This window comes from Lepidochelys kempii, chromosome 5 (genome assembly GCF_965140265.1).
Source record: "Lepidochelys kempii isolate rLepKem1 chromosome 5, rLepKem1.hap2, whole genome shotgun sequence".
NCBI lineage: Eukaryota > Metazoa > Chordata > Testudines > Cheloniidae > Lepidochelys > Lepidochelys kempii.
In genome coordinates, this window is record NC_133260.1 from 109,812,715 (window position 1) to 109,838,366 (window position 25,652).

Here is a 25,652-nt window from a genome sequence, read left to right on the forward strand (position 1 = left end):
ACAGGATTCCTACTAACTTGGAAGAATAATATACTTTGGTCTTAACTTACCTAGAGAAGAATGGTCCCACCAGAGGCAGGCCCACTCTAAGGTGCAAACTTTGTTGAACACTGTCCACAGAAGAGTGTGGCATATAGAAGAGACTGTAACTGAAGTAACCATTGTTCATTGCTTGTTTGTGTTTCGTTTTGTTTTTCCTTTCTTTAATAATAGTCAGCCAATAATTATGATATTTTACTTGTCTTTAATTGTAGAGTCCCCTAAGAAATGCCTAAAATAATGTGTCACATCCGTGAACTGTCATTAGAAGAGACAATTAAGATTTAGCCTAGCATTTCTTGTTTTTCTAGCCTCCAAAATTTTAGAAATATGGAGTATAAAGTTCTTGAGACTCAACAATGTAAAAATACCCCTTTCTACTACACACTCATTTAAATCATGTGAGTCAACATGTTAAAAACGAACGTACTTCTTTGGTTATACCTAGTAAGAAGTACAATTTTATCTTTAACACTTTGTATTTAAGAGGTACAACTTTTGTGAAGTTAATATCTTCAAGATCTAAAATTTTTTTTAGAGATTGGTCTAAAGTAACTGCTTTCGCTCTGGCTCACAGACTCAGTTGACGTCGGCCCTTTATCCTCAATCTTCTGCAGGTGATGAGAACAAAACTGATTTCTACAGAACACAATAGTCCAATTTTTTCAACAATAATTTATTTATAATTTACAATTATTATAAACAAAAATGAAGGGCCCAATTCTTCTCCCACTGAGGTCAACTGCAAAGCTCCCATTGACTTCAATGGGAACACAATTTGGTCATATAGTTACAAACAAAATCCAAAGGCAAAAAAATTAACAGCACAAAGTAAATTTTGAAAAAGCCAAATTTCCCAGAATTCTTTGATAAAACTTGCTGTACAGATTCACGTCTGCACTTTTAAACAAAAACACTTTCCCCTTGTAGATTTTAAAGGAAGACTGACACCTGTCATAGTTCTGTGTCTCTAAAATCAACAAAATTCCTTCCTTCCTACCCCTCTGCAGTGCTCTTGAATTCTGCTGGTTCTGAATAAAAAGCAAGGAACTGGAAAAATAAGCAGAAGTAACTATAATGTAAGGTGGGTTTACTTCCTTATATGGGGAGAGTCTAGTTTTTCACAGTACCACACAACTGCAGATCAATACCAAATAAACATACCAGATGTGGAACTAAACCAAATGCGTTAAAATGTATGTTTTTGTGAGAGAGAGCATGCCAAAACAATAAAGACTTACACTGATTCCCTTTAAGACTCTGAGTATGAGTCAGCACTTCAACAGAAATCCAAGCAACTGTGCAATGACTACGGTCTCTATATATGAAGTGTCACTCTCCCCATCTAGGCATTCTTGTTATGTGTACACAAAGAAGATTCCCAGAGCTGATAAAAACCCCCACCTATTTTATCATCACTAGTAAGTGAGTTCCCAGAGTCTTCTCTCATTTTTACTGGTGTAAATCCAAACGAACCATTAATGTCAATGGAATTAACCAGGATTTACACCAGTATAAATGAGAGCACAATTCAATCCTGAATAGTAAAAGGAAAGAGAAAAAGAAAGATACTATATTCAGATTCTCAGTACGTAGGTGGCATTCCTTCTATAAAATGCTACTATGCAAGTGTCCAGTTACTTTAAGGATGACAACTTTAGAAATTTGTGTAACAATAAAAATATAGCTTCCTCCTTCAATTATTTCAAAATCTTCTGAATATTGAATAAACGTGTGTGTTTTGAATGATCCTAATTGATATGTTTCGGGCCTGAGCTATGTACATTTCCTTAGAAGTAAGTGATTTTTTTCATTAATAAGAAACTGATCTGAACTTCAGTGCAAGTAGCAGTTTTAGTAAGATGCTATAGTCAGGTACTTTTCAGTCTGTCTTTATATTGCAAGTTTAGGTGAGTTTGGTCTGATTTCTGTTACATGTAGCAGAATATTCAATTATTGACTTACAGTAAAATGACAATCCTGACATAAAAGCTTGAGCATTGAGACAAATAATTAAAATACTTTGCAAGTTAACCCCTTCTACTTTTTACAAAAGACTTAAAAGGAATTAAGCTTTGCAACCATAACAGAGGACTGTTAGCATAAAGTAAGCTTCAGAAATGCAAATGAAACGGTGTTCATTGGAACACTTCCTCAGAACACTGCTGGAAATTCTTTCAGGGGAAACAGTTACTCAGAGTCCTAGTACTTCCCACAATACACAGTGACCTTTCATCCGTATAGTTCAGATATGAGAGAACTCTGTTAAAAGGCAGGTTGTACTTCACTACAGTTAAATATAAATGTGGAAGACTAGGCTATACCAAAACTAAATGTTTGTGGGAAATTTAGGCAACATCTCATGCAATTATCCTTCCCCCACAACCAACCAACCAGTTCTGCTCAGAAGAGAGGGAAACTCAAGTAGGAAGATTTTGTGCAAGTCTCCTTTTATTTTCATTTTATTGCTCAGCATTTTAGCTGAATAAAGCTAAATCTGAATTTTAAAGACCAGATTCTGCAACCTTTGTTCACTGAAGTTAATGAGACTCATAAGTACTACTTAACATGAGTAAGGATAACAGAATCTAGCCATTATACTTTTATTAGAACACAGACTTTCTAAGAAATTAGTTATCAGCTGCTTTACCACATAACCATAATTACCACTATTCAGATCAACAGCATTTAGTTGTCTTGTGGTGGGCAGTTGACAGGGCTTTTCCTAGTTACACTAGAAACTGTTTTGGGATACTTCATTTCAAGGACTAGTGTACAACATTAAAAGATACCAGAATCTGCCCCATAACTATTTTGGTTTGTGAATCATTACAATGAATCTTACAAATTTTGTCCTCAGGGGCAGGATGCTCACCTGAAAAAAATCAAGGGTTTCACAAGTTCTATTCATAACATGTTTTCTACAACATATAATAGACATTTACAGATATTCCCCTATAAACCCCAAATTTAACTTAGTGCTCACAAGCTAAGCAAGTATGGGCCTGGTTGTATACAGATGAAAGACCTCCAAAGAAAACACAATATACTACAGGAAATGTTTCTTCTTGTCATTAATAAAGTATTGTTCCAGCTGGCATTGTGCTTCTGAAGGTGATGTCTTTAGAAGAACTCATAAAAATTAAGTCCTAGCCATTGAATACTTTTCCTACAAATGCTCTATAAGAAAATTACCTCCTAACTACAAAAATTCACTTCCTGTTCTCAACTGCAGTATTGCTCGGCACTTATACACTGCTGTCACCCTCAACTCAGGTTATTGTATTCTGGGAGAATGGTAGTGTGAAATGACTGATAGGGGGTGTGTACATATCCTACACACACAATGTATTTCTTACCTGCACATCTATTTTCCATTGCAAATTCTGTATTGAGTCAGCATATGTAAATTCCCTTTTATGTATATGGGGATTTCAGACACACAAAATGCATGTAGAAAATATAAACAGAGGTCTGCAGTGCATATTCAAAAAGAGGAATTTTATCCATCATTTAAATGCTTTGGTCCTGGAAGGTGCTATCACAATGTATGACATTATTAACAAATCATAAACCAAATTTTGAAATGTAGTTATTTTTTTCTCTTAAATATATGAAAAAGCACGGCTTGGAGTGAGCCCACACTGTTTCAGCACTTCACTGGTAGCCTCAGCAGTTTCTTCCTATTTTAAACTTTCACTTATCAAAAATGAGATTCTAGCTCTCATAGTTGTGAAGATAATATTCCAAATGTGAACCAAATCAGTGCTTTCTTTCCAAGTCTGCAGACAGGCAAACAATAGATCTGAAACGGTATAAAACTGTGCCCCATTCAACCCTTTGGGTGTTGTGTTATCTACAAAGCCTAATGACAATTTAAGTCTCAACATTGTTATCTATTTCACCAGTGGTTATTTTAGCAGAAATGTCACGCTAATGTTTTCATCCTCTGTGGTTGCATAATACAAAAGTTAAATCATATTATCCATCCTCTGGAGCTACTGCAGGAGTTTTCTCATCAGTGTTTTAGCCAGTCCATTTTTCAGATGTCCCACAAGCCTAGTCTACACTATGAGTTTGTTGGATTTAGCAGCGTTAAATCGAATTAACCCTGCACCCATCCACACAAAGCCATTTTTTTGACATAAAGGGCTCTTAAAACCGATTTCTGTAGTCCTCCCCAACAAGGGGATTAGCGCTGAAATTGACATTGCTGTTTTGAATTAAGGTTAGTGTGGACGCAATTCAAAGGTATTGGCCTCCGGGAGCTATCCCACAGTGCACCACTGTGACCGCTCTGGACAGCACTCTGAACTCGGATGCACTGGCCAGGTGTACAGGAAAAGCCCCAGGAACTTTTGAATCTCATTTCCTGTTTGGCCAGGCGAGCTCATCAGCACAGGTGACCATGCAGTCCCAGAATAGAAAAAGAGCTCCAGCATGGACCGAACAGGAGGTACTGGATCTGATAGCACGGATTCCTCTCCCCATACAGCAATCAGAACTATGTTCCAAAAGATGAAATGCCAAAACATTTCAAAAAATCTCCAAGACTATGAGGGACAGAGGCTACAGCATAGACGCCACACAGTGCTGTGTGAAACTTAAGCTCAGACAGAAAGCATACCAGAAAACCAAAGAATCAAACGGATGCTCCAGGACACAGCCCCAGACATGCCGCTTCTACGCTAAGCTGCATGCAATTCTAGGGGGGGCCGGCACCACTATCTCACCCCTGTCCGTGGACTCCAATAATGGGGTGCTCTCTGCCATGCCTGAGGATTTTGCGGACAGGGCAGATGATGCTGATGAGGATGAGCTTGAGGTGAGCACATAGCACACCGTTCTCCCTGACAGCCATGATCTTTTTATCACCCTGACTAAAATACCCTCCCAACCAAACCAGAGAAGGGACCTCTGCTGAGTGTACCTTTTTAAATATAATACATGTTATAAAAGCAAGTGTTTTTTAATTATTAAAGTAGCCCTGCAGACTTGAGATGCATTCATGGCCAGTACAGATACTGGAAAAGTCTGTTAACGTGTCTGGGGATGGAGCAGAAATCCTCCAGGGACATCTCCATGAAGCTCTCCTGGAGGTACTCTAAAAGCCTTTGCAGAAGGTTTCTGGGGAGAGCAGCCTCATTCTGTCCTCCATGGTAGGACACTTTACCGCGCCATGCTAGTAGCAAGTAATCTGGTATCATTGCATGACCAAGCCTGGCAGCGTATGGTCTCGGTGTTTGCTGGCATTCAAGCAACATCCATTCTTTACCTCTCTGTGTTATCCTCAGGAGAGTGATATCGTTCATGGTAACCTGGTTGAAATACGGGAATTTAAGGGGACATTCAGAGGTGGCCGTTCCTACCGGGCTGTTTGCCTGTGGCTGAAAAGAAATCCTCCCTGCAGTTAGCCACACGGTGGGGGGGCGGGGCGGGGGCATTGGCGTTGAGCTGTTCACGTTAGGCTAGCAGGGGTCTTCCCTGATATCAGCCATGCGTGGGGTGAGGAGTAAAGCAATCATCCCAGAGAACTGGATGGTGGGGGGGGGGGTGGTTAGTTTGGTTTCTGCTGCTGCCCGTTAACAGGAAAACCACAGCACTAAATGGCCAACTCAACGTGCTTTGCTTGGTATGGGAGAGGCTGCTGTTATGAAGGTTGCAGAAGCCGAAAGACTATGGCTTACCATGGCTGCCTGCAAGCCAAATTCTGTCGCCAGGCACTGCGTGTGTGATCTCTTTAACACCAAAGCCCCAGGCACTCAATATAAGATGCGAAGTGTGACCTTGTACCAAAAATCACATGTGCTATGTAATATGAATAGTGTTGTTCACCATGAAAGAGTATAGCCATTGCTCTGTAAAATGTATCTTTTTAAATACTTCACTCCCTTTTTTTCCTCCTGCAGCTGCAAATGTTTCAAGCCTCCCTCCTCCATCCCAAAGGCTATCCCAGATAAGGTGGCGAAAAAAAATGCACGCACGATGAAATGTTTTCTGAGCTCATGCAGTCATCCGGTACTGACAGAGCTCAGCAGAACGTGTGAAGGAACACAACAGCAGAGTACAGAAAAGCAGCCGATGAACATGAGGAGAGATGGCAGCAGGAAGATCAGAGGAGGCATGAGGAAACAGGGCTACTGAGGGATCAAACGGACATGCTCTGGCGTCTGGTGGAGGTTCATGAACTGCAGCAGGATCACAGACTGCCGCTGCAGCCCGTTTAACCACCCTCTCTCCTCCCCAAGTTCCCCAGCCTCCTCACCCAGACACCCAAGAACGCCAGGGGGGAGGCTCCAGGCACCCAACCACTCCACCCCAGTGGACAGCCCAAGCAACAGTAGGTTGTCATTCAACAAGTTTTGAAGCAGCTTTTTCCTACCCTCCTCCCACACCCCACCCAGGCTACTTTGTGAGTTATCTCCCTATTTGTATACTCAATTAATAAAGAATACATGGTTTTTAAACGACAGTGACTTTATTTCCTTTGCAAGCAAGCTGTGATCGAAGGGGGGGAGGGCGGGTGGCTTACAGGGAATTTAGAGTCAACCAAGGGGGTGGGTTTTCATCAAGGAGAAACAAACAGAAGTGTCACACAGTACCCTGGCCAGTCATGAAACTGGTTTTCAAAGCTTCTCTGATGCACAACGCTTCCTGCTGTGCTCTTCTAACCGCCCTGGTGTCTGGCTGTGCATATTCAGCAGCGAGGTGATTTGCCTCAACCTCCCACCCCGCCATAAACGTCTCCCCCTTACTCTCGCAGAGATTGTGGAGCACACAGCAAGCAGCAATAACAATGATTTCGCTGAGGTCTGAGAGAGTCAGTAAACTGCACCAGCGACCCTTTAAATGTCCAAATGCACACTCTACCACCATTCTGCACTTGCTCAGCCTATAGTTGAACAGCTCCTTACTACTGTCCAGGGTGCCTGTGTACAGCTTCATGAGCCAGGGCATTAAGGGGTACGCTGGGCCTCCAAGGATAACTATAGACATTTCAACAACCCCAACAGTTATTTTCTGGTCTGGGAAGTAAATCCCTCCCTGCAGCTGTTTAAACAGACCAGAGTTCCTGAAGACGCGTGCATCCTGAACCTTTCCCGGCCATCCCACGTTGATGTTGGTGAAACATCCCTTGTGATCCACCAGTGCTTGCAGCACCATTGAAAAGTACCCCTTGCAGTTTATGTACTGGCTGCCCTGGTGATCCGGCCCCAATATAGGGATATGCGTTCTATCTATAGCCCCACCACAGTTAGGGAATCCCATTGCAGCAAAGCCATCTAGTATGACCTGCACATTTCCCAGAGTCACTACCTTTGATAGCAGCAGCTCAGTGATTGCGTTGGCTACTTGCATCACAGCAACCCCCACAGGAGATTTGCCCACTCCAAATTGATTACCAACTGATCGGTAGCTGTCTGGCTTTGCAAGCTTCTACAGGCTATTGCCACTCACTTCTCAACTGTAAGGGCTGCTTTCACCTTGGTATTCTTGCGTTTCAGGGCAGGAGAAAGCAAGTCACAAAGTTCCATGAAAGTGCCCTTACGCATGCAAAAGTTTCAGAGCCACTGGGAACCTGCAACACCATGCTGTCCCACCACTATGTGCTTGTTTCCCGGGCCCAGAATTGGCGTTCCACGGCATGAGCCTGCCCCGGTAACACCATGATCTCCAAATTGCTGAGGACCACTGTTTTAGAGAAATCTGCGTCCGTGTCCTCATCACCACGCTGCCATTGCCTCATTGCCTGGTGTTTCAGGTACTGGTTCTGCATAAACTGCACAATAATGAGTGAGGGGTTTACAATGGTCATAACTGCTGTGGGGAGCTGAACAGGCTCCATGCTTGCTATGCTATGGTGTCTGCTTGGGCAATCCAGGGAAAAGGGCGCAAAATGATTGTCTGCTGTTGCTTTCACAGAGGGAAGAAGGGAGGGTTGACTGACTACATTTACCCACAACCACCCATGACAAATTTTTGGCCCCATCAGGCATTGGGAGCTCAGCCCAGAATTCCAATGGGCAGCAGGGACTGCAGGAACTATGGGATAGCTACCCACAGTGCACCACTCAATGTCGACACTTGCCACGGTACTGTGGATGCGCACCGCCAAATTAATGTGCTTAGTGTGGTCGCATGCACTCAACTTTATGCAATCTGTTCCCAAAAATCAACTTCTGTAAAAATCGGAGTACTTTTGTAGTGTAGACATGGCAATACAATAGGACTTTCAATGCTCCTCTGGTGAGAATGTTCCACAGTCTAATAGATCTAACCATTAGGAAGTTTTTCCGAAATCTTTGGGACTAATTTTTTCTTTTAAAATCCCTCCCCCCCTTATCTTTACTTGTCTACCACTGCTGCAAGACAGACATCAGAGAAAAATGAGAAAGAGGGCCAATAGTGACCAGAGGAGGGAAGGAGAGAGGAAGCATCCATAAAGAAAAACAAAACAGAATAGCAGAGAGGGAGCCCTCAAAAGAAGATGGAAGCATGAAAAATGGGAGCAGGGAAGGAACAGCTGCCATCAGGGGAAACAATAAGGGAACAGAAATAGAGCAGGAAGAGGAAGGGGTAGCACCCTCCCAGGGACAGAAGAAGGGGAGACGGGGCAGCACACTACAGCAATAAGGGAGGGAGCCAACTAGAGAATGGGAAGATGAGAGGAGATTACCATTCTCTGTCCCCTGCAAACTTCAAGCCTTACAATAAAGTATCAACAATATTAGTGAAGGTTCGGTTGTTACAATACGTAAGAAAGCAAGGGAAACAGTCTATCTGGATCACAGTTCCTTCTGCTCCCTCTCCAACTTCGTTTCCTTCACCCACAAATCCCACTGTGCTTTCTCCCACATTATCTCTTATGCTGGGAATACCCGTCCAAAATCCATCCAACAAATCTCTCCCCATCACCACATTCAAATCACTTCTAAAATCCCACTCTGGCAGGGCTGTGAATTCAACAAAAAGTGAATGCACTTGTATGATGCAAAATAAGATTAAATAAAACTTGAACCACCAAGACATAGGAATGCCTAAAACGAGCAACTGTATACTATATTTATAATGTGTGCCCTTTGCCCCTCACTTATTTGCCTGTCAAATAATTGAGACTGTCAGTTCTTTGGTACACTGGCTTGTCTTCAATATGTTTTTGCCAAGTGCCTAGCACACTTGGGGACATTATGAAATAACATAACAATACAAGACTGAAAATACAACAAATCTGTGCCATTAATTAAGATCTAAAATATTGCCTATTTAAAACACAATTACCAGTCACAGCACATCACAAATAAAGATTGTAGCTGGAATTTCCATACCTAAAGTTAGGCTCCTCCAGGAAAAATTAAGCATCTAAACAGAAGGGGGGTGGTTTTCAAAGATGCTGAGTAACCACAACTATAGCTATCTTCAATAGGATCTGTTGATGCTGAGCACTTTAATGAAGTGCCTAATTATGGATTAGGTTCCTAACCAGAAGTGTGTGGAAACTGGAATTTCTATTTCCAAAGCACAACGAAAGCAAAATTTTGAAAATTCCTATAGAATAATGTCATTTTAAGTCATCTGAAACAGTCCATTCAGATTTTGGCTTTTTAAAATTTTTATATTTATAATTAAGGCTACGTTTTAGTCACAGGTATTTTTAGTAAAAGTCAAGGACAGGTCATGGGCAGTAAATAAAAATTCATGGCCCATGACCTGTCCATGACTTGTACTATACACCCTTAACTAAAACTTAGACCAGGGGGCCATGGGTGCTCTGGGGGAGTGACCCCGCTGGTGCAGGGGGTGTGTGCGGGGAGTGGCACCTGCTGCGGGAGCAGCACGTGAAGCGCCTGGCCCCTCCACCTAGGAGCTCAGGGACATACTGGCTGCTTCTGCAGAGCCTTCCCAGTCCCTCACTCTGGCACCCTGTCCCAACCTTGAGCACCCTCTCACACACAAACTTCCCCAGCAGCAGTCAGTGCTTCTGGACCAGGGGCTGCCTGATCTGCTCAGGCAGCCCTGGAGCCAGCCGCACTGGCCCCTGCCGAAGTCACGGAATCCATGATTTCCGTGATAGACACGCAGCCTTATTTATAATATATAAAATAAAATTTTTAAAAAGTAATTTTGAAACAAAAAGGTCAAAACGTTCCATTCCAATGAAGTAGAAACGGGTCATTTTGACTGTGTCAAAATACTTCATTTTGATTTTTTTTCAAACTGAAATTTCACCAAAATCGATATGTTCATGTGAAAAATTTTGATTCTCATGGAATGAATTTCCCATCGAAAAAAAAACAACTCAACAAGCTCAATTCCTTACACAAAAGGCACCTTGGTATGGAGAAAAAAAAATTATTTCAGGATTCAGTTATTCCCCCAGTGGCACCCCCACAAATATTTCCCATGACACACACTGTCCATCCCTGTGGAACCATTTCCACTGCTGCTACTGGCCTCAGGGCCTTACCCACCAAGTCTGCACCACGCTCAACCCCCACCTTCTACCCCAAACCACCCAGATGGAGTGTCACTCCCTGAGAGGGGACATGGGCAGCTGGAAGTAGGGAGAGGCCAGGCAGGCACCCAGGGTGGAGCTCTAGTGCAAGAGCTGGCTCCATGGCAGTAGCAAGGAGGAGCAGCACTGGCCATCCCATCGCTCTGTGACAGAGGAGCGACAGAGCAAAAACTAAGTGAGCGACATTACAACCTGGTGCACTGGAGTCATAGTAGCACCACTCAGGTTTGGACCCAGGCTCCCCCTATTCATGACAGAGGGCCAGCTGGGCCAAACCTGAGTGGACAGTGGTGCAGCCAGTGCTGCTACTCCTCCACAACACTCAGCACATATGGCTGTGGTTCCCATTGCCATGGGCTGTCTGCTGCAAAGCAGGAAGAGGAGTGTAGCTGTGTTTATAGCATTGCCTGCTTCCCTACTGGGCTCTGACAGGGCAGGCCAGCAGCTTGACTGGTCCTGTTTCAGCCTATGGGAGCTCCTGGCTAAAATGGCTCCTCTCTTTTGCAAGGGACTTACAGGTGGTTTCAGCTCTCTTCTACCTACTGAGTGGTGCCCACAGGGCAGAAGAGGATAGACAATTTCCCTGAAATAATATATTCCATCCTCGTGTCCAAAAGTTTGACACCACTAATACACATCTCTTCTCCTTTATTTTTTTAAGATCTTAATTCTCTCTCTTCTGTATTTTAACCTAAAAGTGCCATGATTTTCACCCAAGGATGGTGTCTTCATTTCAGAAGTTAGTATTATACATACCAATAGAAGTACTAATTGTTCTAATGTAAAATTATTATAAAATATATCTTTGCTGAAATATAACTTTGGACACTTCTTTTGCGTATGAAGATGACAATCCAGGGGAATCTACTTTCTTCGATGGCCCCCTCATGACAGTATGTGAACATCTTCATAATATTAATGAATTTATCATCACTACCTCTCTTACTCTGGGGGCATTCTGTGCCAAAAAATTAAAAATTCTGTGCACAATATTTTAAAATTCTGCAAATTTTATTTGTCAAAATAACACAAAATAATCACACCAGTTTCAATTATTTTGGTAATTATTTCAAAATATCTGTCAACAAGCATGTCTATAACAATACAGACACATAAAAAATTTGCCCATGAACAGAGAGTTAAAGAAACCCTTACGACAAACCAGTTCCTGTTTCTCTACCCCCTTTCCCACAGAGCCCAGCTGTTGGCCAGATACTCACACCCCCTCCCCGCAGAGGCCAACTGTGGAGCCTCCCCCGGCCCAGAAACTCACCCCCACACCCCCTGCAATGACCAGCCCAGACGCTCTTCCTCCCCCAAACCCTCAGCCCACACACTTGCATCTCCTACCCCACCAGGCCAGCTGCGAGGCCAGCTATAGGTCAGCTGCGGGGCCTTTACCGCCCAGATACTCACACCCGCTACCCTCCCAGAGCCCAGGGTTCCAGAGGCAGAAACAGTCTGAGGCTGGGTCCCAGGCTTGCATGGAGTTTCCTGTGCACTGCTGCCTCCTTCTTTCAGGGCATGCTGGAAACTGCAGCTGCTGGGAACCCTCCAGTTCCCTCCCCCTCCCTCCCCCTTGTCTTCTATTTGTGAGCTGGGCTCTGCTGGGTCCAGCAGCCCATAATGGTGGACAGCAGCATGACAGCCCATTTCTGTGGGGGAAGAAAATAAATTCTGCATGTAGGACATTAATTTCTGCAACATTCTGTGTGGCTCAGAATTCCCCCAGGAGTAAGACTCTCTGCAAAGTAGGGGAGTATCAGTAGCCTCATTTTAGAGATAGCAAACTGAGGCACAGAGAGACAAGTGATAAGGTCACACAGGAAGTCAGTGACAGAGGTGGGAATTAAACCCAGGTCTCCCAAATGCCTTAACAAGAATAACCTCTTTCAGGAGAGAAACTAACATCACAAGATAATGAGAATCTCCCAGCATTCTGGAAACTGGAAGATAGCTATCTGAGCAAAATGGAAGTGCTGCAGCACTTTGGTTGCTGATTGGCTGGAGAGGAGCTCCGTGAGCCAACAATGAAGTCATTCTATCAGTCGGGGTGCTAAAACTGTTAAATGAGACTATCATCACTTTCTTCAGAAGTCAAGTGCAAAAAGTCTTATAGGCTTAGTACTAAACATGCACAATAAGCAGGATCCAAAATTTTCCATTAATGAATCAGCCATATAGTGAGAAAAATCAAAACATGACAAGTATATGGATAACTATTTACTTATGTAAAACACCACATGCATATTTCATCCCTGGTGTAAGTCAGTGGAAGTTATGGAGTAATTTTATTGAAGTCAATTCACTTACACCAGGGATGAATTTGGCTCATTATCTTTAATTCAATGGTATAGCTAGAAGTTACATCAGGCATTTCAGGGCTTCATATTTAGTAGCTAAATTCAGATTAGCAGTACTTAAAAATGACCCACTATTCAAGAGAAGAAAATAAAATAAAAACCATGACAGGTGTTTATCTGCAGGTGGGAGAAAAATCTGTTTTACACTGCTGGAAACTAATAAAAATGCTAGCATGAAAAACCTGTCAGGATGCATGATAGTCCAGTACAAAATAACAGAAGGCTACTGTTATCAGGTTTGTTTGGTAATCAGAAAGGTCAGTAATTTGATTTATTAAAATATCTGCAAAAAGAAAAGGAGGACCTGTGGCACCTTAGAGACTAACAAATTTATTTGAGCATAAGCTTTCGTGAGCTACAGCTCACTAAAGCTGTAGCTCACGAAAGCTTATGCTCAAATAAATTTGTTAGTCTCTAAGGTGCCACAGGTCCTCCTTTTCTTTTTGCGGATACAGACTAACACGGCTGCTACTCTGAAACCTGTCATTAAAATATCTGTGTCCAGTAGTGTTAATCAGTCTTTACAGTTTAAAAAATACCAAACATATAATTTAATATAAGAATTTCCATAATCCTGAAGGCTGAGGTCCAGATTTTTATATCCTCACTTACACATAGAGATACCTTACTCCATGCGTAGTCAGACTGAAATCAAGGTTAGGTGCTACTCAGTGTAAGAAAGCGTATCAGAATCTGGCGAAGAGCAATAAGCAATCCCAAATTACTGCCTAATCTTTTCACATATATAAGACAAATTTGTTAATATGTACTTTACAGAAAGAGTTTGCATAAATATAAGATGGCTACTGAAAAGCAATAAAGTTGAAAACAGAAATCCTTCTAAAATAAAGTTAAACTACAGTTTAAACTGTACATAGTTAAAAATATGGTAGTTCACTGATAAAGTTCTAACAAAATAAAGCAAAATTCATTTTAAAATTTCTCTAGGAAAAAAAATCGAATCATCCAGCACGTAGGACAGCAAATAAGGCCAGATGTTTATGGTACTATGACTGCGTCACACAGATGCTGGCTCTAATCCAAACACACAATTAGAACTGAGTGGTTCCTACTGTTAAAACCATTTTTCTTAACTTCACAACAATTTATTGGGATGTGTTATACTGAGAGCTGATATATTTAATGTTGCAGATCTTAGATTACTGAGCAGCCTCTAAAATCTAAAAATATTCTGCATAAGGTTTGGTCATTTAAAATACATTGTTATAGTTAAGCCAAACATATAGTAGTAGAAATGGTTAAATGATAACAGCTGCCAGGACAGGGAAAAATATCAGCAAATGCAATAAGCCACCATAACACTGATGATATCTTTATCTTGCCAATTTCAAAAGGAGCATCCCAAAATGCACACCTTGCAGTATTCTGCAACCTACAGCATTCTAGCTGATTAATCATTGACATCAGCAGGGAAACTCATACTCACTAGAAGCAATGTTCACCACTGCTAAGTACGGAGGAAAAACAATTACTTCATAAATCATTCTGAATACATTTTCCCCCTTTGAACGTACAGTCAGCATGTAGAACAAACTCCATCTAAGCTATAGATGTTTTCAATAGAGTACATTTCTACAAAGGCAGGTTTCCCCAGATAAACACCCACAAATATGATTACTGCAATCATGATTTCCAGGATTACTATACGGAGTCAATGTACTTACAGGATGAAATCAGCAGATAACTTCAGGTGAATAAATGTAGTCCTCCCAATGTAAGGATAAGTCTCTCTTTTCTACCAGACAGAAAAGCTAGCAAATAGCTAGCAAAAAAGCACAGAGAATATTCAATTTTCTCTGTTTTATTTCTCGGTACCCATGAGGTTCTCATTAATTAGTTATCAAGCAAAAGAAAAAAAAGATAAAGTTCACAAGACAGCAGCTGGCATCACAGGAGCTCTCCATATCAGAATTTAAAAGAAATGTCAATTAGAGTGGCAGCAGCTACAGTCAATGCTAGTTGCTGATGCCTCTGCAGGAAGAGGATGCTGGGAGATTTTCCCAATCTGTACTGCAGCCTAATTCTAATCCATCACTGCCTAACTGCAAGGAGAAAATGGAAACAAGAGAAATACAAAAGGATTTACATTTAAAGGGACCAAAAAAAAAGTTACCTCAGTGTTTCTCACTTGAACAACTAGGTACCTTAAAAAGTGACCTTAAAACACACATTAAAAAGGTTTCCTTAAAAAAAGAACTAGACAAAAAGGAAGTACACCAATGCAAAAGCAGTCTGCATTTGCTTTTAGTAAAATGTACAAGACAGCCTGTAGCAATTTACAGTTTGACTAACAGTAACAGGCTTCATATTTTATTTTGCCCTATTCTACATGGCCCTAAAACAAACAAAATCACTCTGAGGTTATAAAATATACAGTATATATTACTCTGAATTTTTCTCAAAAATCTGATGTGATGATAACAACTCCTCCTCATATGGCCAAAAACTAAAGACAAAAACAAAACAACAAACCAATAGCACACACAGAGACGGGTAAAATATACTAGATCAGACATCATTACTGATGTCCTAACAAGGTCAATGAAAGACAGTAGCAGTCAGCAGCAAGAAAACCAGAAAAGAACAAAAAACAAAACAAAAAACTTGCAGCTCTTTGGGAGCTCATCTCAAGAGGCTGGTTCCCTGTCAGAGCAGACCAGTACCAGCTGAAAAAAACCCTCTGAAATCTCTTCAGTTGGGTTGAGTGTGGCTAATCCTACACACACACTGAAGACCACTACTCTTGTGACAGGTGAATAACTTTGGAACTTTCTTCAAAAGAATCGTTCTTAGGGCATGGTGGAAGGCACAGGACCCTCCTCTGACCAAATTCCTGCCAATAAGGGAGGAAAGACTGCTTTCTCATGGAAAGGCTAAATCCCAGAGACCAATTCACTTCTTAACTACTGCTCTTGACAGATAGGGGCTTTGGTGCTCTCTCTCTCTTTCTTGCAAAGACTATTTCTTTGAAAAAGGAGAACACGCCACAGAGCTCTCCGCCATGTAGTAATATGATTCTCGCAGTGAAAGCAAAAAAAAAAAAAATCTAACAGATTAACACAATTCTCAGCAACTGTCTTCAGGGACAATGCCAGTTTGGAAAAAAAAGTGCGCTCCAACTTTAGACAATACACTATTGTGGAAGGGTTGGCCTCTGGGGTGTTCCTTTGCAGCCCAACATGGCACTACTCATCCTATCCTGGGTTTCTGAAGGCGATCACCACCTCTAGCGAAGTCTGGCGCTGGAGAGCCTTAGCTTTCTGGCTAAGACACTCTCCAGTTCATTCCTTCCAGGGTATCAAAGTCCCGAAACGCAAGGGAAAAAAAAAAAAAAAGAGGGTTGTCTGACAAGCCTTCAGCAGGACCTTGCCCTTTCCTTCAAGGCCTGTCTTCAAATAAATGGTCAGCCAGGCAGTCTCCCGACACTCAGTTTTTCCATCCACCGGGAGGCCGACCAAGCTAACAAGCTGTCTCAGGTTCCTGGCTGCAACCACTTTTAGCTCTGTGAAAGAAGCCAGGAGGTCTCCTCTCCTTCTGAATCAGCCACCAAGCAATCTAACTACTCTCTCCACTCCTGACACCTACTGCAGATAAACTGGGGTGGGTTGATTGGGCCCACAAGCCCCTGTTAACCCACTCTTGCTCAGCAGGGGATTTGTCTAAGCCATCACACAACCTCCCACTCAGGATCATGCCTGGGGTACTAGTCGATCAGCTCCCATCTCAGGAGGAAAAAAACAGGTACCACTGCATGAACCATGGGTTGGTGTCCTTCATGGTGCTCAGCCACTACAGGGCATGATCCATGACCAGGGTAAACACATTCTGAAGAAGGGAGTATCAGAGCACATCTACAGCCATTTTGCCACCAAGCCTTTTTTCGAAACCAAATACACTATCTCTCAAGGGAACAGTTTTCAGCTAAGGTGGAGGACTGGGTACTCCCTCCATTGACAAACTATGATGAGACAGCTCCCAATCAGAGTTTAGAGGCAGCAGTTTGGAGGATAAATTCCTTGGTGAAGTATGGGCTGTACAGAATAGATTCCCCACATAGTTGGGACTTAAGAGTCTGGAAGGATTTTTCACAGGCCCTCATCCAATGAACCTTTCTAGATCCGCTGTCCTTAAGCAGATCCATGAGTGGCTGGAATGAAAGATAACCATGGTACAAATCTACAATAGTATTCTGCCAGCCCCAGGAATGTTGTACCTGTTTCTTCAAGGACGGGGCAAGATAGGCTCTCAAGGCCTGGACCTTATCCACAAGTGATCAAAACTTGGCCTTTCACCAACACAGGCACCTCATCCCATGCTTGCTTAAGCAGCACTTTTTAGGGATTGCTGTTAATCCAGCATCTTCTAAGAACTGGAGGATGGCAGCTACCTGTTTCAGGTGGTACTACCAACCCCAATCATAAATAACTACATCATCCAGGGAGGCCGTGGCATAATGGCCCAGGGGATGGAGGACCCAGTCCGTCAGCCATTGAAAAGTCACAGAGGGCCCATGAAAACAGCATGATTCAGCACTGATACAGTCTGTAGGGAGTGGCAAAAAGCTGTTTTTTTCCACTGGGTCTCCAATGTGATATGCCAATATCCCTTTGTAAGATCCAGCATGAGATGGTCCCCAACAGATACAGATCTTGTAGAGGGGGTTCTGGATATCTGCAGCCCTAGCTCTGGTTCTGGAGAATATGCAGCAATGAACAAAACCTCTGGTGACTTCTATGGCTTTAAGAAATTAACATGATACATTTGTTAGTTTTCTTCTTGGTAAATTGCCTAATCTTGTAATTTACCAGTCCTACTTGGTATGTAATTTCATAGGGCTCACTGTCAGGCCAAAAGTTTGGACTCCATTTGAGAGAGTAATATGAGCACCTGATCTGCAGGGTTAAACACTCAGCAGTGGGCCCCTTTGTTATATGCATGGTGCTGGGCCCACTGGGCATTAAGAAGATTTTCCCTTAAGCATGTGGGCTTTGAGCCTTTCTTTAAGGGTAGGCACATACTGTAGAACATTTTAGTCTCAGAGACCCTATAAGTAGTAGTAGTAGTTCTGTAGTACCTAGGAGCCCCATCAAGAACCAGGGCCCCACTGTACTAGGAGCTGTACAAATACAGAACAAAAAGACAGTCCCTTCTCTTTCCACATCCTCTGCACTAGGATCAAAATCGGCACAGTTGCTTCAAGAGTTCAAAAGGGGAGAGGCCTATGGATGACTGGGATACCTCCTACACCACAAATGGCCTGAGTGTGGTTTGTCTACCAGATCACAGCTACAGACCAGTATTTCCCAAAAGTGTGAAGAGTGCCCAAATGGTGGGACACAAAGTACAGGCCAAGGGACATGGACAGATCTCCAAATCATTCCCCCTAGTCTCAGCTTTCATTTTTTAAAGAGATTGACTAACTGTTATGGCTGCAAAGAAAACTTCAAAACATAAAGTGAGGGCATGGCTACACTAGAGCTCTCTAAGGCTATGTCTGTACTATGGACCTTACAGTAGCACAGCTGTACCACTGCAACTGTGCCGTTGTAAGGTCTCCTGTGTAGAGCTCTCCCGCTGGCATAATTAAACCACCCCTAACGAGCGGCGGTAGCTATGTTGGCAGGAAAGCGTCTCCCTCCAGCATAGCACTGTCCACCCCAGCGCTTTTATCGGTGAAACTTTTGTCAGTCAGGCATGTGGCTTTTTCACAGCCCTAACCGACAAAAGTTTTACCGACAAAAGTGCTAGTGTAGACAGAGCCTACAGTAGCCACTCTAAGATGATGGGAGAGATGGGACATAACACTGTCCATACCAGCACTTATGTCGGTGTGATTTTTGTCACTCTGGGGGATGGTTTATTCACACCCCTGAGCAACATAAATTATGCAGGCAAACTGCAGTGTAGACATAGCCTGAGTATCACCAATGCTCTTTAAGTTTGCAGAGAGTCAGCCAGACACTAAAGCTCTGAGGTGTAAACTTCCTCATTCATTTCAGTGGTTGCTAACTTTAATGCCAATGACAATATTTTAAAAGTAAATAATTATTTTGCTGTTCAAAACACATAAGAAGAGAGAGAACATAGCTATAAAGGTCTACACAAACATTTCCCGAAGTGGTGGAGGGCTCATTGGAAAAAGTCAGAGGCCAGGTAGAGCAGTGTGTAAAATGTATAAATTAAGGCACGTAAGCCTTTAACATATGGCAGGGCTATGCAGTGAAGGGGGAATGAGCAACTGGTTTCATCTTCCTGAAGAGGGCACTCAGCTTTTAAAAGTTTGGGGATAGCATCTATAGACAATCTCGGGAATATTTCCTTACAATAGTTTCCTAATCTTGCCTTCAGAGCCAAGTCAACAACTTACCAAAAGCTGTTAATAATTTGCTATTTTAAAATCAAGATTGGACTTTTTTTAAAAGTCAATTTTGCTCTGGTTCAAAAGAAATTATTTTGGGGAAGTTCTATGGCTTGTGTTATACAGGAGGTCAGACTAGTTGATCAAAATGGTCCCTCTGGCCTTAGCAGCTATAAGCCAGACAACTGACTTGATTCTACAATCCTTATATTTGAAAATGTAGAAAAACATCCAAAAATATTTAATAAATTTCAATTGGTATTCTATTGTTTAACAGTGCAATTAATCACAATTAATTTTTGAGTTAATTGCATGAGTTAACTGCAATTAATCAACAGCCCTAAATATTATGTATCATTTTCCCCAAAACAACAGTCTCCAGGCCCAAACTGGGCCACTTCACCATTTCCCTGACTAACTGGCTCCTCAGACTGACCGATTGCAGGGCCATTCAGCACCTAGTCCAGTGGTTCTCAAACTTTTGTATTGGTGACCCCTTTCACATAGCAAGCCTCTGAGTGTGACACCCCCTAATCAATTAAAAACACTTTTTTGTATATTTAACACCATTATAAATGCTGAAGGTAAAGTGGGGTTTGGGGTGGAGGCTGACAGCTCGCGACCCCCAGGTAATAACCTCACAACCCCCAGAGGGGTCCCAACCGCCAGTTTTAGAACCCCTGATTAGTCCCTGTGCAAATGCATTGATGCACTGTTTGGAAGTGATAAGTGAAGGCTTCTTTAGACTGCTGATGGTGATCTGACTCACTGCAGTACACAATGCAGCCATCTGCTGTCAGCTGCTTTACGCTACAATCCAGGGTCTCCAGTCAACCACAGCCCTGCTTGCTAGCTCAGATTTGATTCTTCTCCAGTCAAGCAACCAGCAAAGGAAGCATGGGACCGCTATGAGAGGACACAGACAGGTGAAGCCTCCTGAGCTCAGGATGGACCTGCAACAGGCAGTGGGTAATGAGGAAGTTTTGTTGAGTAACTGAGTCTGCTCCACTCCAGAAACTAGCAGCAATTTGCCAACCTTCCATGCTTCTTCTCTGGCCAGAAGCCCAACCTGCCACTCCAATCCAATCCAAGTCAGAAAAGAGACTCCCTCAGACATGGAATCTTGGTGGTGAGAAGCCAGAAATGCAAGATGGAATTGCTGGGTAAAACCAAGAGTGGAAGTCTGGCAAGAGCAGCTGGGGAAAACAAGAATGATTTGGGAAGGAGTAATCTAATGTTTTGGGGAAGGGGAGAAACTATGGGCTTGTCTACACTTACAATGATGCAGCTGCACCGCTGTAGTGCTCTAGTGAAGAAACTATCTATGCTGATAGGAAGGTTTCTTCCGAGAGAGGCAGTAGCTACGTCAACAGAAGCCCTCCCGTTGATATAGCGCTGTCTACACCTGGAATTAGATCACTATAACTACATCGCTCAGGGGTGTGGAGTGACGTAGTTATACGGACATAAATTCCTAGTACAGACCAAGCCTGAGTCTATTTTAGGAGAAATAGGGGAAAGAGAACTTGGTTCATAAAGATATTCCTGAAGAGCTTTTTATTAAACTTTAGATCCCTCCGTATTACAGCAATTGCCAGGTGCTTAAAAAATACTAGTAAGGGAGGTATGCCTCCAGAACCTTCTTACAAAGGCCTTATACACTCTGCAAACACATCTGGACCACCTACCCTTGACTCATTTTCCATCTCTTCCCCAATTACTAAAAATTACTCCATTCTGAGACCGCTCCCATGAAATGCTGAGGATTTCCTGCAAAATAATTAAATTATCGGAACTTTGATTTGATTGGAAATTGTACTTTATTAACTATGAGGAAACATGATTTCCCTCCAAAAAGAAAGGAATGTCACCAGGACAAAGAAGAATTAAATCCTCTTAATCTTCCTCTTCTGAGGCACCTTTAATGCTGCACAAATAGACTTTTATATTTTTTTTTTTTTGCTAAGATCAACAGGGAAATTGTTGACAATTTAAATGTTAATATTGGCTATTTTTATATTTTAGAGAGAACACCATAACAAGATAAGGAAAATTCAATTTACTGAGGTGTGATATCCTCTTTCAGTGTGCCTCCAGATTCTAGAAGTTTAAGTCTACATTGGTTTGCCCTTTTCATAATTAAAATTCCAGTCTCTGCCCCAAGAAGAAAAGACAGGCCTAGCTAAAATCCAGAGATAACAAAACATCCATCAGCTCTTTCTCCTCTGTGGTACTCCAGAGCAGATGGGGAGGAATGAGTTCAAGAAGAGTACTTAGGAGAAGTGAAAGGGCAAGGAAAGGAGAGCCTACCCAAACACCTTCTGCTCCCTATAGATCTCCCAGTCTGCCGAATCGTTCCTGAAATAAAAAATCTCTTACAGCCTATTTCCTGTAGGTCAAATTATTGCTCCTCATTCACCCCCTGGACTACTTCTCACAGAATTCACAGGTTTGAAGTGGTAAGGTCCATACCAGACATGCTGGGCTGAACATATGCCCAAAGGACCTAGCACCCTCTTTCAGAGAAATTTAAGATGGGAAAAAAAGGAAATAAAAAGTTAATTAAAGGAAAAACTGAAACACCAAGAGAAACAGAAAGGCAGATGGTAGGAGAAATGAAAACAGGGAAGTGAATTAAAGAATTAATAAGAAAAGAAAACTCAGGAGACATAGCAAGTAAAGATATCTGTTTAGAAAGTTCAGTGTCAAAATATTACAATGAAACACACACTAATGTTTGATTTAAAATTCAGAGGATAAAATAGTGGAAGGAGAAGCTAGAGACATCTAATTTTGGAATGGAGATGAGCACAGGAGCTCCATATTCTTAGGCACATGGGAAGGGTGACGCGCTTTGATATTTTTAAAATTTAACCATCTAGTAGTGGTATTTGGCATGTTTGATGTGCATCTCTGATGGAAGTTAACAAATGTGGTCGGTGCTTTCGTGCACATTTAAAAAAAAAAAAAAAGGCAACAAAAACAGAGACAGACCAAAGTTAAATGGCAGATAAGTTAATACTTGTGTGAGTGTCTAAACCTCTCTCCTCAAAGATCTTCATCTTCCAACATTCAGGAAATTGCATGGGGTATTTTGATATTTTCCAGGGAAGATCCCCCAGGCATATATAGTTTTTACTCCAAAACAGACTCTTCATATTGATCAAGTTTAAATAAAACCTGTTATATAAAAGGTGCTCCCCATTGCAAAGGATGAACAAAGCTCCTCACTTGCACATGCACAAGTACTTTGTTATGTCTGATTGTGAGCATGCCTCAATGCATGCAGTCCTTTCAGATGCATTTCTTCTCTTGGGGTATGCCTATACTACACGCCGGATCAACGGGCAGCAATCGATCCAGCGGGGGTCAATTTATCGCGTCTCCCATCGACTCCTGTACTCCACCGCCGCGAGAAGTGCAGACAGAGTCGACGTGGGAGCAGCAGCAGTCGACTCACCATAGTGAAGACACAGTGGTGAGTAGGTCTAAGTACGTTCACTTCAGCTACGTTATTCACGTAGTTGAAGTTGCATAACTTAGATCGATCCCCAACCCCAGTGCAGACCAGGCCTTGAACTGGTTTTTTCCCCTTGTGGCAGCCTGACACCACAAAATGATACTATGCTGAATAAAACATAGGCCCTATCAAAGTTTGGATTGTGAACTCTGGGATTATAAAACTTTGTTCTGTGTGTTTCTGCACATTTCACTGTTATTTTACAGAAGCCGCACACACACACACTATTTTTAAATAGGTACCTATTTTAGGGGCAAGTTTATAGCCAAGATATAGGAAAATTTTATGGCTGTCAAGCAATTAAAAAAATTAAGCATGATTAATCGCACTGTTAAACAATAGAATACCATTTATTTAAATATTTTTGGATATTTTCTTCATTTTCAAATATATTGATTTCATTTACAACACAGAATACAACGTGTAAAGTGCCCACTTTATATTTATTTTTGATTACAAGTATTTGCATTGTAAAAACCAAAAGAAATAGTATTTTTCAATTCACCTCATACAAGTACTGTAGTGCAATCTCTTTGTTGTGAAAGTGCAATTTACAAATGTCGAATTTTTTTTGTTACATAACTGCACTCAAAAACAAAATAATGTAAAACTTCAGAGCCTACAAGGTCACTCAGTCCTACTTCAGCCAATCGTTCAAACAAACTTGTTTACATTTGCAGGAGATAATGCTGCCCGCTTCTTGTTTACAATGTCACCTGAAAGTGAGAACAGGCTTGCACATGGCATTGTTGTAGCCAGTGTCGCAAGATATTTACGTGCCAGATGCGCTAAAGATTCATATGTCCTTCATTCTTCAACTACCGTTCCAGGGGACAAATGTCCATGCTGATGACAGGTTCTACTCAATAACAATCCAAAGCAGCTTTCTTTTTTGGTGGTTTGGGTTCTGTTGTTTCCACATCAGAGTGTTGCTTTTAAGACTTCTGAGAGCATGCTCCACACCTCATGCCTCTCAGATTTTGGAAGGTACTTCAGATTCTTAAACCTTGGGTTGAGTGCTGTAGCTATCTTTAGAAATCTCACATTGGTACCTTTGTGTTTTGTCAAATCTGCAGTGAAAGTGTTCTTAAAATGAACAACATGTGCTGAGTCATCATCCAAGACTGCTATAATATGAAATATGTGGCAGAATGCGGGTAAAACAGAGCAGGGGACATACAATTCTCCCCTAAGGATTTCAATCACAAATTTAATTAACAGATTTTTTTAAACGAGCATCATCATCATGTCCTCTAGAATGATAGCTGAAGCATGAAGGAGTTTGCGCATGTTTAGCATATCTGGCATGTAAATACCATGCTACAAATAGCCAGCTACAGAAGTGCCATGCAAATGCTTGTTTTCACTTTCTGGTGACACTGTAATTAAGAAGAGTGCAGCATTATCTCTGTAAATGTAAACTTGTTTGTCTTAGCGATTGGCTGAACAAATAGGACTGAGTGGCCTTGTAGGCTCTGAAGTTGTACATTATTTCGTTTTTGAGTGCAGTTATGTAACAAAAAAAATTCTACATTTGTATATTGCACTTTCACAACAAAGAGATTGCACTACAATATTTGTATGAGGTGAATTGAAAAATACCATTTATTTTGTTTACAATTTATATGCAAATATTTAGATTAAAAATAGTATACACTTTGATTTCAGTTACAATACAATATATATGAAAATGTAGAAAAACATCCAAAATATTTAATAAATTTCAATTGGTATTCTATTGTTTAAGAGTGCGATTAAAACCGCAATTATCACGATTAATTTTTTCAGTTAATTGCTTGTGTTAACTGCGATTAATCGACAGCCCTAAAAATTTTTCTTAGTAGATGAAGCAACAAGCATATCTTTTGTGCAATTGTTCTTTTAAAAAAAAAATGCAGAAAGCTCAAATGGTATAACTTCAGACATAAATAAGGCCAGCTTAAATTGTTTATTTTTCGAATTGTTTAACTTGGTTCCTCTTTTAGGATTCATGAGCCAAATATGGTTTCTTTGAATTGGACAAAAGTCCAAGCCAGCTGTCATTTTCTAATGTGCTTATTTAGTTAGATATCACTTCCTTTTAAAACTTTACTTATAAACTTGACTTTCATGGACTTGTAATGTTTTAAAATGTCTTCTTAATGATTGATTTTCTACTTGACCGTGAACAGTCCAGGTACCAAACATAAGAAAAAGCTTAAACTGCTTACAGGTATGCTTGACAATCTACTTTTGCAGCACCCCCTGGGAAAGTTTGAGGATTCCCCCTCCCAGCAGGCATGGACTTTCCTAAGTATCTTAGACAAGACCTGTATTTAGGGTCTTCCCCGTCCCCCTCATCTCCAGCTGCTTCCCAGTGCTTTACCCACTGACAGATAAACACAAGTGCAGGTATAACTGAAACATTAACCACACTTCTGAGATTACAAGGATAACCTTCTAACTTCTTTAAACACTTCTGGCCTTTAATCTATTACTCCAGTAATACCGTTCAGAGCAGCTTTGGTAGGATCACGGATTAGTAATATCCAGCTTTGGGTGGGGAAAGGAGAGACAAAAGAGGGACAATAATTGATACCAGTAAATTATGTTTCTCCCTACTGGCACCTCTAAAATTAAGAGCCACTGACAAATTTAAGAATTCTTTTCAAAATCCTTTACTAAAATTCATATCATTTTAAGTCTTCCTTTCCCACTTTTTCCTTTCTGATCATTGTTTCAGATAATTTAAAAACTAAACCACCCTACATTTTTGACATTCAACTATGCCACAACCCAGTGTTTCATATCACAAATTGCTATAGAAAACTAATGATTAGGGAACTTTCTCTATGGGTA

At 41.5% G+C, this 25,652-nt stretch overlaps 1 protein-coding gene across 7 annotated transcripts in view; it reads right to left on the minus strand.

Moving 5' to 3' along the window:
* TTC39B (tetratricopeptide repeat domain 39B) overlaps window positions 1–25,652 on the minus strand; it is a 183,368-nt gene that overhangs the window by 59,749 nt on the left and 97,967 nt on the right. The window contains exon 1 of one of the 7 annotated variants that reach the window (XM_073345445.1): window positions 14,601–15,054. The exons of the other annotated variants lie outside the window; for them this stretch is intronic. The gene's annotated coding sequence lies outside the window, so the exon portion shown is untranslated. Of the gene's footprint in view, window positions 1–14,600; window positions 15,055–25,652 lie in introns of those variants that run through there. 7 annotated transcript variants of the gene reach the window in all.